Genomic DNA, 13,441 nt, shown 5'->3' with positions numbered 1-13,441 from the left:
ATAAAACAGTTTGTTTATTACAAATCTTTAAAATACTGAATGGTTCCATTGCAAGGGCAAGTGGATCTCCTTGGTGTTTGTGTTGTATCAAGACCTGTGAATAATTACCTTTTACACCCTGGGTATCTCAGTGAATGCAGTGCGTGTGGATACAGACTTTTGCATTGGCCTTCAGATTTGTTTCAGTCAGAAGGAGCATGTAAAGTTGGAAAACAACTTTCAGTGGAACTTCTGCAGTTGAATATCCTCCAGTAGGTCTCCATCAAACAAAACAGATGCATCTGAGCTAAGTGTGCTGTGGACTCTTCAAGGACAGGGGTTTTTGCAACTGATTCACATAAGCTGGCTTGCCTGCACTCTTTATATGACTCCAGACTACTGCTGCAGCAGTTAGATCCACACAGTGCTCTCTCTTGCATTTGTAGATTTAGTATAGATCCAAGAGGGCAACTTGGTGACTTCCATACTGTGTTTTTGCATGATTTAGACTGAGACTCTTGTGTTCTCTGTGTATATCTTTGCCTTTGTACTGTCCGATTGTACTGGTAAGTTTTTATGTTGGTGTTCAGCTCTTGATGAAAGTGATATTCTGAGGTGATATTTTAATGAGCTACTTCATGATTCTGTACATGCACGCACACAGAGTAATGAATCCCATAGTTTCTTTTTCCACAACATTCACCAGCTTCTTTGCCAAATGTTTTATTTGTTCTGTTAAATAAAAATATGGAAAAATAAACCTTAAGCTTTCATGCCTTGCTGTATATGCTGTGCATATGCTTGTTCAGAGTGCAATTCAAGCATGCATATGGGAGTATTTTTTTAATTCCCCTTATCGCTGACCTGAGACTTGTTTTTGGAGTTGATTTTTCCTGTATATCACTTTTTAATTGTTAATTTATTTTTTAAGTTCACCTCCATGTCTTTTATCTGACTTCTAAGTAAGTCAAATGACTCCATGCTTAAAAATAAAGCACAGATAGCTTAGAGAACAGAGCAGGGCTGGTAACTGCCTAGCAGATGGCATGACAGAATGGACTGTTTAATGTCTGTCCAGATACTGAACTGGGAATTACCATTTGTGTATTCCTCAGAGATGTTTTGGGTCTGGTTTTACATTATTACCCTGTTTTGTTATTTTGAAGCATCTGTACAGATATACATCTATATAGAACTTTGTTAATCCTCTCTTTACTCAGGTTTAGATTGGAGAATTCATTGTTACATGGAGAATTTGTGAACTGAAGTTGTTCAGTTATGAAGTCAACATGATGTAGATAGCACGTGGAAAGTCATTATACCTTAATACTGAAAATGCACTGATTATTCCACAGAAATTACAGTATTGTAAGAGGCATTATTTGAACAATTCAAATAAACAAGGAAAAGCCATGTTTATTAAATAGTTAAACAAACAAACATAAGCTGTAATTCTGCTCTTCTGGTACTGAGCTTTTGTTAGTTTAATTCACACAGCTTCTGTATTTTGCACTTTTATGTGCCGATATCTTAGCATATAAATATAGCTTATATTTCACTTTCGAGTTAAAGGCAATTGATGAAACTTTCTTGGCCCTGAAAAACTGAAAATCTGCAAAAGCTTTCTTGTTTTTACTGCTTTATTTTGCACCATTTTACTGAAGCTATCTGTATTTTTATTTGCTTCTTGTTTAACAATTCTCGAGATCCCTGCCAGCGTATGAGTGGGAAAGAGATTTTTGGAACTTTGCCAAGCTGAATAGCAGGAAAGCATATTTTAAACTAGAGAAAGCAGTGATGTTTCTTGTAATAGACTCCTTTAACTTCAATGGCTTTTTTGTTTCTTTGTTGATATACCACCTCTCACGTTCACAGGTCATACCTTGGGTTTATAAACTAGAAGGTCTTGGTGCACTTTTAGAAATGGGATTGTCTTCATATGTCCACATCACCAGAGTCACAGCTGCAACTTCTCCCATGCCATAATCCGGTTACATTCAGAATATTCTTCGTTAAGATCTTCAGAATATCACGTTTGTATTTGTGTTTAGAACCTGCTTCTCTTTACCTTCTTCAGCCTAAGTAAATAAGTATGGTATGTAGGACATTGATGCTGACTGTGTGGAGGAGTCTGGTAATTTCTTGCCTGTGTGTTGTTCCTTGTCTGTGTGACTTGGGCTTGGTTAAATGGCAGTTCAATTTGGGTTGCATTTATTGGAAGATTGTCTGAGCTGTGCTTGAGCAGATGAGGCTTGTTTGTTGTTGTCCAGTGAAAATGTTTAGGTATTTAATGTGTTCTTCCCGCAGCGCACTATGGCAGACTCTAATGTTGAATTTGTTCTTTGCTAATCTCTTTGATGGTTCAAAGGTTCAAAAAATTTAACCTACTTGATCACTCTTCAGAATTACTTTGAATCTTGTCTTAAATTATATCAGCAACAACTAAATGCTACCTTGAAAATATAGAACATTAGAATAGAAAACTCTATTCAGATAGGAAACATTGAGAAAGAGAGAATAGAATCATAGAATAATCCAAGTTGGAAGGGACCCACAAGGATCATTGAGTCCAACTGCTGGTCCCACACAAGACCATCCAAAAAATCAGACCCTGTGTCTGAGGGCATTGTCCAAACGCTTCTTGAACTCCGACAGGCTCGGTGCTGTGACCACTGCCGTGGGGAGCCTGTCCCGGTGCCCGACCACCTCTGGGTGCAGAACCTTTCCCTAACCCCCAGCCTGACCCTCCCCTGTCCCAGCTCCATGCCCTTCCCTCGGGTCCTGTCGCTGTCCCCAGAGAGCAGAGCTCAGCGCCTGCCCCTCCGCTCCCCTCATGAGGGAGCTGCAGGCCGCCATGAGGCCTCACGTGTGAAGGCAAATTTTTGATTAAAAAGTATCTGACAACTTAGAGTTCAAATATTTCAGACAGTACAGTTACATGTGTGCAGCTGAGATGTACATCCAAGTATCATTCATTATTTCTGCTTGTAGCTTTTAACATGCTTAATCCCCTTTTGATGTTTTGTCTCTACGTAGTTCGCCTAATCTTATGGTTTCCATGACAGGCTGCATCTTCACGTTGAGGACGTTGAACCATTCCGTCTGTAAATGATACCAATTCAGAGTTTGGTGCCAAGTCTGTGTGACTGAGTGCCATTATCAGCTCTGAACATCGTTTATAATCCTTCGTATGTACCGCTGCCAGAATGAGCTTGTCTTGGACTGGCAGTGGTAGTAGTGATAGTGTGCTCTTTCTTCCATGCGTTTGGAAGAAGCCCTTTTTTTATAGGGAGATTGTCTGGGTTCGTTTGGAGTCTGAACTACAGCCAAATCACATCTGAAGCTGAAATCCTCCTGCTATCATAATGCAAAGATTAAGATACTGAATACATTTTAAAATGAGTTTAAAATGGGGTTTAGATCTATGCTAATTCATATGAAGTATCCTTTACTGTAGCGTGGCAGCTGCTTGGACTTCTCTGTCTGAAGGGACAAGCATTGTTTCCAATGGTGGTGTTTACTTCCATACATGACCTCCTCACTATAGTATAGTGTGACACTCTAACCTTACTAATCTAGCAGTAGATTGTGTCCTCTATCCCTCTTTTTAATCAAAGGGAGGATATTCTAATGCTTCATAAATAGGTAGAGTGATGAGTAGAGCATTGGGTAAAATACTGCATAGTAAACAGAAGTGATAGTGTTTGATTTAAAGCCTGTAGGCTTTGGGTTATTTCCTCAAATGTCATCAGCTGTCAAAAGAATTGCACTTTACAAGACAGTACTGCTTTGCATCGCTTCTCTGTCTTCAGGTGTCTTGCAACCTCAGCACTTGTTTGACTTTAGGATTTTGCTTTCATCTCGCTCTCATTGAGTCTTTCTCTGAATTTTTCTTCCATTAATGTTCTTCGATGCACATCTGTGTGAAAGACGAGGAAGGAAGAAAAACTTCTCTTTCCCTTAGCTTAGTCCTTTTTGTATTGTTCTGTTAAAGATCGGTCCTAGGGACTATAATTTCTTTAGATCATTTCTAAGATGTTAAGGTAGCCTATCCAACTTTTGATTTCTTTCTTTGAGACTTCAATTGGTACAAAACTTCTTTTGATGTGGCAGCTATATTTGACTGCATGTGTTGTCATTCTGTTTTTCTTTTACTGGCATCTTATTTTTTTGTTATCTTCTTTGCATGTTCCAATTTCTATCTGTAACTTTTAGCAGCTTTTATATTAATTTTTTAAATGTGCACTCCTTTATATAATTCTCCACTGTTTTCTTCCAACTGTCTTTTAGATTTATTCTCCCTCTCACTGTTTGTATAGAAATCGGTTTAATACTTCTAGCGTTTTCCTTCTTTGATGTATGCCATTCTTACCTAGTGTTAAGGTATTCAGATGATCTTTTGTGTGTGCATGCATGCGTTTTAAGTGGATTTAGTTGCATTTTATTTCATTATATTGTTGTTTGATTCTAATCCTGTCATTAGCTTTGTGTAGGAGCGCTCAACTGATGCCAAAGGATGCAGAGATCTGTCTTCCCAGAGTCCATGAAAGGACAGAGTCCTTTTTTTTTTTTTTTTCGTGTGTGTGTGTGTCTAATTCTCATGATCAATAGTTTAACTAGTAGCTGCTTCTTCTGGCTTTGTCTGGTTGGATTTAGTGACATAGCCTCACTTTAATCAATAATACTAATTCTGCTGCAGTACTTTACCACATTGTATAAATACGTTATTGAGCACTGTCTATTTGATCTCCTTTCTTGTGCCCTTTGGTTGAGTATAAGTTAATAGCACATTTTTATGTACTATTGTTTTTCAGACAAAAACAATTGCTTTTCCTACCTAGGGAAGAAAACTGTTGCTAACTGTGTCCATTTGTAAGCATTAATATCTACTGTTTTTTTAAATTATTTGTTTTAGCTACATAGGCCTTTTTGAGTGAGGTGAAAAACTAACTTAAATTGCCATTATGAATAAATGCAGGCTAATACTAAACACTTATTCTAGTAGACATTTATCTAAACAGGAATTTATTTTCTTTATGAATCTTGGCTACATCCAGCAAAGGCATCAGGAAACCAAAACTGAAAGTAATTATGCTGCTCTGTGTAAGGTATGGATTAGGGTGGCAGAAGGTAGTAGATTTTGATTTTAATAATTTCCTTTCCATGCTGGCTTGTATACTGGAGTGAACTCTGTCAAGAGCAGTCTGTTGTGTTCTATAGAAATTCTGAATTACTTGGCACTTATTTGCACTTTCAGATAGTGTTATTTTTAACCCTCACTTGCCGAATGGTATTTAAGCACATTTATCTCGGTTCTCTTGCATATAAGGCTAGACATATATCACAGTTTCCTGTTTTATGCCTTTTTGTTAGTTTATATTAACTTTGACTGTTTTGGTCCTTGACTATTTTGGGTCCTTTTCTTCTTTTCACATTTCATGTCCTTCCCCAGTACTTTGCCCTTTGAGCATTTGTTTTCTGCATTCTTTCCTTTCTCTTAATTGTGCTTCTTGAATTGGCCTCCGCTAACTTCATAGCTTATTTCTGTGCTTTACTCACGTTAGCTATTCAGTCATGTTAACCTAAACCTTGTCTGTTCTGACTTAACAGGTCTGCTCATCTTTATCCTCACTGACATCTTTCTCACCTGCATCCTTCTCTGTAGTGACTATTATAACAAGACAGGCAGCAAGCAGGGATAAAATACAGATTGAAGGACTTTCTTTCCTGTTTTAACATGCTCAATCCTCAGGTGAAAAGTGCTTTCAATTAATTATCTGCAACTTCAACATTAAATCCTCCTGCCTACCAAATCCACTCAGGCTGTAGAGTACAGAACATGTGCAGACTGTTGGGTTCTTGAAGAAAACACTCTAGACTTTATTTTATTTTTTTAAGTACTTTAACATCATTAGTTAATGGTAGTTCATGACTCATGACATGTTTCAGTGGTTGTGACGCTATTCAATATTTTAGTAATCAATAAACTCTTGTGTGTACTAGAACATTAGAACCCTAATGCATAATCTAGTTGTTCTAGATCACTAACAAATAACTGAATACATAATGAATAATATATCCATTGTACATATATGTATATATGAAAATTATCTGACAAAAACAACAATTTGATATTTATAATCATTTCTATCACCTTAATTATTTTACCATTGGGTATTGGGAAATGATATATTATGGAAGTTTTTAGCAAAAAAAAAAAGAGTATATACTTTAATCCTGCTCCTGAAAAGTATGTGCGACTCTGAGTCTTCTTGGATGTGTGCCTTTGGAACACAGGTCCTAAAATGGTTGTATTTATAGGTCAATGGAAAAAAAAAAAAAAAGAGGAATGGTGTGCTTTTATATACAAAATGATGTATGCATGATATCGTGTTTAAACTGTTCATTTTCAGCTTTGGCATATGTGTTTATTTGTATGTTTGGCATGAATACCACTTGTTTCTAAGGATTTTTCACATTTCAGTTGGTGAATCATTTTTATAAAATGGTTGCTAGTTAGACATGTTGGTGTTGTATTTTTGTTAGAATGTGTGGTGTTGGCTGTGTCTAAAGCATAGCTGTATACTTTTAATGAGACTTAAATCTGTATTTTTTTTTTAACAAATTTTGTTACTTTATAACTTCTATTTGTCATCTGTATTATACAAGATTCTTTGCATGCTTCCAGTTTTTGTTTCCTACTTTAGAAGCTATGTCTCCTGCTTGAGCTTTTTAAGGACAAGTTTCCAAGATCACTGGCAGGAAGAATTTAAGTCAGATATTATTCCAGGATTTGTTTCCTTTTTTTGAAAAGTTGACAGAATAAATAGAATACCAACTCTAATCCGAAGGTTGGTTGTTTTGTCAGGGCAACCCCTCTACTTAACAGTTGCACAATGTATACCTTTATCAAACTGAATTTATATGGTTTTATAAAACTGGATTTGTAAGGAAAGGCATGAATGCACATTTGCATTAAATAGCCTCTTATATTATGCCTGATACTATTCTCTTCAGTGGGCTTGTGAATGTTGTGAAGAAGATGATATTAAGAAAGATTTTAAAGAGCTGACGTTAATGTTTCATGTCTGTCTTTCTCATTCGGAAATCACACAGATAAGAGCTTCTGTTCCTCTAGAAGCCTGTTAAAATGTGGTTTTGTTTTTTTACACTAGATGTCACTGCAGATACAAAAATCAGACGTTTCTACATCCTTAATTGAGGTTTAATTCAGATACTTTAAGGCAAAATGATTTGCAATATCTCGACTTTCATTGCTGTGCAGATGTACTAAAATAAGATTATGAGAATGCCAAAACATTGGTTTAAGAACAAGTCCTAAAGAACCTGAGTAACTGTTTTGACAGAAATGCTTCTGAACAACAATTCACAGGTGGGATGAAGTGTAAAGTGATTATGTACGTTCAAGATTATCACAATTATTTGTCAGTACCTTTTTCAACTCTCTTTTTTAAACTACTGTGTATCTAGGATATTCAACAAATCACTTTAGCTAAAGCCTTTAAAACACTTATTTTCTCAACTTTGAAGCTCTGATAATTTGGGGATAATAAAAAGCAGGTTCTGAGAGAGGTGGTTCCTGTTATTTGGCCAACTAGTACAGTTTAAAAACCAAACAGGCTTTTGGATATAGATCCAGGACACTTCATTTATTTTCTTTCTCTTTTAATGTATCTTAGAGTTGGAAAAAACAGTTAAGTTTCAGTTAATTAAGTTAGTAATTTTTTTAAAAGAAAGTTGTCTGATAGCAAGGAAACATTTATTGTTATTAGTCCTTGTACAGTATTTAACTCCTGCCCCCTGTGTCATGACACATAATGTCCAATTTAGTTGTCGGGTTTATTAGCATTTGTTGTCTGATACCTGGCCCAGTGCTTTGTTTGTTTGTTCATTTCTCAGCTGTAGCAGTTACTGGCTGTAGCTGTAGTTCATACCATCATCTACTCTGGTAATGAGATTTAAAGTTGGGGTACATCGTAGTTATTAAACGTCACTTCTCTTCCTGCCTCCACAGCCTCTGCATGCCAACTATTTGTTTGTTATGAGTTGGTTCACAGAAGCAGGGACATGAAAACATATCATGTTTTTTGCCAGTTTAATGAAATTAATATATTTACATGCCAGGATGTTTACGCTCTTGGTCAGTACACAGACTTCTGCGTTGGCATTTGGACAGAGATCATCCAAACAGGATATATGGTTTCTTTCAGAAAAAAACAGACATTGTTTCTGATACTATATTACCGATCAGATGCCATTATTAAATGAAGATTATTTCTTCATCAGATTGCTTCCCTTGCTTAAATCTGATCAATATGTGCAGGGTAGTGTAGGCTGAGAATAAAGACGATAAAAAATTTAGAAGCAAACAACCCAAAACTTTTAAAGGGAATATATAGTTGTCTTGAGGTACACATTGCTTTTTCTTCAGGAGAGCAGCTCTCATTGCTCTTCACTCACCAATGATTTGTTAAAGTGCTTTGTCCACAACGGCATTGGCTTGCTGTTGTCAGAGAAAGGAAAAAATACTAAATTGGGAACTGGTGCTACTGATCTACTGTAGCTCTTTTCCTAATAGAAACACTACTGAAAGTGTCCCAGCCACCTGGGGAACACTGAGTGCAGCAGTCAAAAGTAGATTTCAAAAGAAGTAGATGTCTGATTTCAAGTCTGTCTTTGCCACCTGTGTTCATCTTATTAAGAAACCTCCTTTCTCTCATGTAGCTTCTTTAGCTGCTTGCTATGCCTCTGTGGTGGTCTGACCACTTTTAACTTTCAGTTTCTACTAAAAAGTCGCAATCAAGAGAAGCCTAATGCTGCTGATTGTTTTTTATTTCACTTTTAAGCCATTTTTCCCCACTTGAAACCACCTGGACCATCAGAGAAGCACAGTTGGGGGCTTCAGCTTCTGAGCTCACCAGCTGTGGATTAAGGCAGGCTTGAATAGTTTGGTTGATCCTGGCTGTGCATTCCAAAAGAGGCCCTCTGGTTTCTAGGAATAACCATACTCCCAACTATTTTGCTGCCATCCTTCTCCTTACAACTGGGGCCCCGCATTTGTAGATTATCCAGGCCATACTTAGCTTTAATCCATCCCTAGGGCTTGTAGGCAGTTTTCAAATGAGAGGGAGTCAGACAGAGAGAGTTGCTTTTGAAATTCTTTCTACAGCTCAGATGCCACTTGTTCAACAATTCCTCCTGGGCATTTGGTCTGCTTTTCTATTAATTTTCTTGTGGCAGAAAGGGGAGCTAAATTGAAAGCAGAGGAAGCTTCTGATTTAGCCTGTAGAAAAAAGAGAAGAAGAAATAAACCCTGAAAGCTATTTCTTCTAAAGGATCAGCAGAGCAGTAATGAGAAGGAGCCAAGACAGAATGTAAATTCCTTGTTGGACTTGGTTATGGGAGGGTAAAGAAACATTCTTACATCAAGGTCTCAGGAGAAGAAGGCAAATTTGTCTGAGACCTTCACAAAAGATCTGTTTATAATATTTGTATGGAAATGTGTATTTGATATGAAATACTAGAACTGCTTTATTCCTTTTTTTTTTTTTTTTTTTTTTTTTTTTTTTTCCCCAGCATGTTTAGGAGTTTATTACTACAGGATTCTGAGAGCTTTGAATACATGGTACTGCTGTGCACCTGACTTAATGTCTTAATTGGCAACTGAGCATAGCCTTGATTCATATGGTCCTACTGCTGTAGGAGTGGTGTGTTTGCTCTTTGTTCTTCTTCTCAAGTACAGAGACGGTATTTTTAATGAAATCCACTAAGATGTCTCAAACACAGATGGCAGCACAAATCTGCTGCTATTGCAATCAGACTGTCTTCCTGAACAAAGGAGAGGACAGGTTCATTTTTCTGGCTGCCATGCGTCTCTCCAGTTTCATTTATTCTGTACCTCACTAGCTGGGTTGTAAGGGACAAGAATGCTCTGACAACCAAGCTGCTTGTGTTATTTTGCAAAATATTTTGCTATTGCATTGCTAGTCCATATTTTTTTTTCTCTCTGTTCTTCGTTGTTACTTAATATATATTGTTGTCCATTGCCCTTCTCCTTTCTTCAGTTTCTTTCAGTAGTGAGGGGCACGTTTTAGCTGTGGTAAGGGACTAATAGATTTAAAATAATCCGTGGAAGTAGAGATGATGTTCTAGATAAGTGAATAAAACAGAATTCCAGAGAAGCAAAACACTTCCTTAATTTCCCCATCCCTCAAGAAATACCAACAAGAAAATAGCTTTTAAAATGAATAAATGTATTAGCTAGGAGACTAGACTTTTTTCCTCTGCAATTCCATGACTCATTCATCATCCGGTCTGAGCAACAAATGAGGTAGGAGTCCTGTAGATAATAGTCTTGTTCACTGCATTCTCTTGATTCATTCCCAGAGTACAGTCTGTAGAATGAATTATTCACAGGTCCTGTAGACAATATATGATCATGTAATTAAAGACTGTATCCTAATGCATATGGGAGAAGAGCCTGAATTAAGATTGGCTGTTTCTTTCTATTCCAGCCAGGCCCTTTCCCTTCTTTAGATACCAGCCTGGAGAATACTGAGGGCAGAGTTGCTTTCTCTTAGCTGGAAGGTACTGCTAGGGAACATCAACAAGGGCAAAAATGTCAAGTTTTCTCCTGTGATAGTGAGTGTTGAAAGTCATAGATATAGGTTTCCTTTGAGATTAAGATATGCTCAGTGTAGTCACAGATAGAAGGCTGTGAAGAGGTGAGGCCTGTCCTGCCTCAGACACAGCTTACCTATAAAATACTTGGCGAGCTTCATTTGTTGAAATAGAAGAATAGTTGTCCCTTAAACTCAAGCTGGTGAGGGCACACACCAGCCTGCCGCAGATGCTTCAGCGTGGAAAATGGCAGCTTTGATGGCTGAAGCTTTATAAGCCACTGGAAAACAGGATTTTACAGATGAGTGTCCAGGAAGCTTAAGCGGCCAAACAGACATCTATACTTACAATTAGCCAAATCCCACAGTTCTATTCAGGGATTTTTTTTCTGATGTCAGTAGCAGTTGTGTCTGTACAAGATCTAAAGCGTCAAGGAGCAGGCATTTCAACCTGTTGGATTTGTCCTGGTAATTCCAGGAATGAAGGCCAAGGTTCCTGAAAAATTACTTTGAATTTGCCTAGGCTTCTAATGAAAATACTTAAAGTACGTTAAATATAATGGTGCTTTTGGGTGCCACTGCAATAATAGGATGTCCATGTATTGATACACAGCTGCTTTTCCATGGTGAACACAGGGCAACCAGTTTTGAGGGGGAAAGAGAAACAATAAAAAATGGAAAAAGTAAGCTGACCTTAGGAGACTGATAACTGCTCAAGCAAGTTATTCTTTATTCTTTAAAGGAATAGCATCGTTAATTTACCATAATTTTAGCTTCACTATGTTAGCAGTTGCTCATCTGAGCAGTTTTGCATCTGCCTTTTTAATCGACATTCATTTCAGACAGCTATTGATGTCTGTGTGGGCTGCTGCAGGAGCACCTGCACTTTCACAGTAAGCTGTTCACAACAAAACTACAGTTTTCTGATCTTGGTTGTTGCAGGCTTTTTAATGGGTTTTCTTGATTGATGAGGGTGGTGTGGCCTAAAGCTCTAGGAGACGGTGAAAAATCTGATTAGAGAGTTTCTTCTCAGTTGTGGTTTTCTTTGTGGTTTTGGGTATTAGAAATTTCTTCCCCTCACAAAACCTAAGTGTATTAATTGTACTAATTGTACTGAAACTGACTTTGGTAGCCAGGAGGATGGTGTTATTTCTTTGACCTGTTGACTGGTAGGAGCAGGCTTGGTAGGAATTTGTGCTGTATTTAATATGGGTATGCATGAGAGAATCGATATCACCTTTCATAATTGATGATTATATCAAGAATTAATTTATTGATTTTAAAAGAAGGGCATATTCCTTAATTTTCAAAACCATTTTATTGAAGTCCTGGGATAGTACAGAATGTAGTTTGGCTTTTCCACAGATTATAGAGCAGATGCTTCATTGCTGGTGGTATTATCCATATTTCCTCCTCTCATCCCTTTGCCTTCCAAATCGTGTCTACTTTTATGGCAGGTGATTTTTTTTTTTTTTTTTGTTATTCCCGAAACTTCATCTGTGTCATTGTGGGCATTATATAACATAGGACAGACAGTTCGTATTGTATGTACAACGTTATAGAATGGAGAAAAAGCTTAAAATGTGCACTAACTAGACAAGCAACGTCACTGATACAATACAGAAAAAAAAAAAAAAAAACTGCTTTTCCTAGTTGATGTGTCATTTCAGTGGGAATTGCAAATATTTCAAAGTTGTTCTCTTGGAACAGTGTTTTTTTTTTCTCTCTCTTTTTTTTTTTTTTAACTCTGGGGCTAGACACAATTGACTTTCTCTCAGCTGCTGCTCAGTGTTTTGACTTGGCTGATTCTTTGTGGCAAGATTTTGTAAGGGAGTGGGCCTGCAGAGCAAGAAGAATATGCATGTTACCAGTTCCCATCTAGAACTTAAGTTAAATAGTCAGTTCTGCTTATCCCTCATTTCTTTAGGAGTTATTTCTAGTAAGCCCAAACCAGTTTCCAGTGTGTTGAAATCTCCCCCAATCCCCTATCATTTTTCATACAATTCATATAATCGTGTTGACAGTAAATGTTTTCTCATGCTTTGCTGTGGAAATTCTGTGTTCGTCTTCTATTCCTTGACTTCCTTGAATATTAATGATGCTTTTTACATTCTAAGCCATCATAACAATAACTTTCTTAATATTGACACTTATAATACTTATGGATATGCATTGCCAATACTTTCTAATAGCGGTAGAATGCGTACATGTGTGCTAGTTCTGTGGGAAGCTGTTGAAATGTCTCTGTCTCTCTTCCAAGAGGCAATGCAATGCTCAAAAGTAAGAAGTGGGTCCGTCCCATCTCTTCAGCATGTAGTCTTCAGCAGTAGGGATAATTTAACCCATCAGTGCAAATACTAAAAGTTCTCTGAATATAACAGTGTGGCTTCCAGATGACTTTTCTGCCACTGTTATCATAGGTTTTCCAGTTGGTTCATAGTCAGGCAAGGTGGCTTATTTATGCAGAATACTTTTTTTTCTGGTATACTCACACTTTACCCTCTGATTATGAGGTTGTTGTTGAGGCAGATAATACAGAGAATACTCAGCCCTGACAATATAATATAATACTGTTCTCTTTCTATTCTTAGCCTTCCCAAAAGGAAATAAAAGGCCAAAGTGGTGGGTGGGTGATAGGTGATGGTAAGCCAAGAAGAGTGGCTCAAGAAAATGCCATCTTTTGAATCTCTGGAAAAATGAGTGATTGGTCTTTGCTGTTTTTCAGTTGGGTGCGGGGGTGCTTGTTTTGAAGAGTAATTTCTTGTTAGGGGTAACTATTTAAACTTTCATATCCTAATCATGATGGGAAGCTTGTTTGCTCT

At 37.3% G+C, this 13,441-nt stretch overlaps 1 protein-coding gene across 9 annotated transcripts in view; it reads left to right on the top strand.

The window, feature by feature from the left end:
- Window positions 1–13,441, top strand: part of KIF16B (kinesin family member 16B) — a 142,744-nt gene that overhangs the window by 36,553 nt on the left and 92,750 nt on the right. The gene's annotated exons all lie outside the window — the stretch shown is intronic.

The sequence above is a fragment of the Oxyura jamaicensis genome, chromosome 3 (genome assembly GCF_011077185.1).
Source record: "Oxyura jamaicensis isolate SHBP4307 breed ruddy duck chromosome 3, BPBGC_Ojam_1.0, whole genome shotgun sequence".
Taxonomy (NCBI): domain Eukaryota; kingdom Metazoa; phylum Chordata; class Aves; order Anseriformes; family Anatidae; genus Oxyura; species Oxyura jamaicensis.
This window is presented reverse-complemented; position numbering and strand designations above follow the sequence as displayed.